The following is a 2,163-nucleotide window of genomic DNA, read 5'->3' as shown; positions in this document are numbered from 1 at the left end:
AAAAAAGGTTAAAATAAAGTTTTGGTTCCTCGCCTACCTTCTACACCTCATTTTTCCTAACTACTTAAAATATGAGATTTAGTCCAAAATATAGATGCAATCAGTTCATACAGATTACTACTTCAAAAAACATTTTCTAGAAATATCTCAATTATATGCAAAAAAAAAAACCCAAACATTAATGTTAAATCAGGGTGGGGCAAGACTGCCAGCAATGGACCAAACTAGACATCATAAAGGACTAATAAAACTGACTCAAAATATAAAACCTCTATACTGCAAAAGACATTATGAAGGAAAGTTAAGAGACAAATGACAAACTGGAAAAACATCTGCAATATAAAACAAAGATTTAACCTCCTTAGTGCATAAGGAATCTTACAAAGTGATAAGAAAAAGATGGGCAGAAATACATAAATACACAAAACTGACAAAAGAAGAAATAAAATCATAAGCACAAGATGTTCAACTTCACTTGTAGTAACCAAAGAGATACAAAGTATTATCATTTCAGGTTGATAAATACTAAAAAGATCAATAATATTCAGTGTTTTATAAGGTATGGGGAACCTAGCACTCCAATTTACTATTACTGGGACTGTATCTAACAATAGTTTATCAGTATAAAAGCTTTTAGGAAAATAATCACATTTCAAAATATGGACATCCTTTGACACAACAGTCCTACTTCTAAAAAATTTATCCTAAGTAAATGGATGTGTGCAAATATGTATGTACAGAAGACATTATACATGCCTAGCACATAGTAGGTGTTCAGTAAATATCTGATAAATAAATGAATCAATCATAGTATTGTTTATAACAACAAAAACTATTAAATACAGAATGTGTTCAAATAAACCATGGTATATCTTGTACACTGAAATCCTACACAGCCATTAAAAATAATAATGCTGGTCTATAGTTGTTGACTTAAAACACATTTAAGGGCCGGCCAAGTGGCACGTTGGTTAGGAGTTGGCTTGGGACGCCAGCTCTGAGCAGCAGGGCGCCCGGTTTAGATCCCACATGGGGGCCAGTGACGCTGCGCCCTCTACAGCTAAGATGGTGAACAACACCTCGACCTGGAGCTGGGCTGCCATGAGTCGCCGGCGACGGCATAGGCTAGCAACCAATCTGCCTCACCCGGAAGAGCGCAATGATAATACCAACATGGGCCAGTGAAGCGACGTCGTCCAGAACTGGACTGAAGAACAAAAGGACAGCAACTTGTCTGTTCCCCTTCCCCCGATTCCCCAGCGCTGTTCCCCTCCCGCAATTCCTCAATAAAATCTTTAAAAAAAAAAAATCCATCTTTTAAGGAGGTTGCCCATGTGAAAATTGAAAAAAAGGAGCTNTTACATGGAAGTGAATGTACAGACTTTACTAAAAATGGAGAGTTGGGTAATGTGGATTCAACTCCCAGCTCCTCTTCTTACTAGCTATATGATCTTAGTTAAGGCACAAACTCTCTGTGCCTAAGTCTCATTATGTGATGAAGATTGAGGGGACAGGATCAAATTTTGGGACTGGGAGTCAGAAGACCTGGCTCAGTTATCATTCTGCCTTGCTGTAAGAACTCTGATACTTCTCTGAGCTCAGAAACATCATCTCTAAAAGGAGAGGGTTGTATTATGTAATGCTTCCTGAAATCTAATCCTTGAACAGGTGCCAGCCATGACCAAAAATGGGTGTAACGTTACCAATTGTGCTTACTATAAGATTGTCCTTTCTATTTTGCCGGTGTTAAAATGAGATGATGTGATAGACAGTAGTTGTTTTTTAAATATTCTCGACTCGAAATCAAAAGCTGTAGCCTATATAAACATCCTAAAATTCTTTTTAGAAATCTAAGTGTCTATATGATTTACATGAACTCTACAATTCCTTCTACATCTAACATTCTATGCATTCATTTGTTAATCAGGAAATATAGAAAAGGCTTATATGGTCGTAATGAAAAATAAGTTAAAAACTGAAAGACATTAGAAACTTATTTTGTATGGGCACCTACTTTCAGATAATAACATTTAAAAAAGCCCAAAGAATAAGAACAGCTGAATTTTATTTCCAATAGATGCTCTAACAAAACAATTTCAGATGTAATTTGCAAAATGCATTTTTAGCCAACAATGTGTTTCACTTCATTTCTTCATTGGCCTG

The sequence above is a fragment of the Hipposideros armiger genome, unplaced genomic scaffold, assembly GCF_001890085.2.
Source record: "Hipposideros armiger isolate ML-2016 unplaced genomic scaffold, ASM189008v1 scaffold_49, whole genome shotgun sequence".
In the NCBI taxonomy this organism is placed as follows: Eukaryota; Metazoa; Chordata; class Mammalia; order Chiroptera; family Hipposideridae; genus Hipposideros; species Hipposideros armiger.
The sequence above is the reverse complement of the archived record's forward strand: the minus strand, read 5'-3'. Positions refer to the sequence as shown.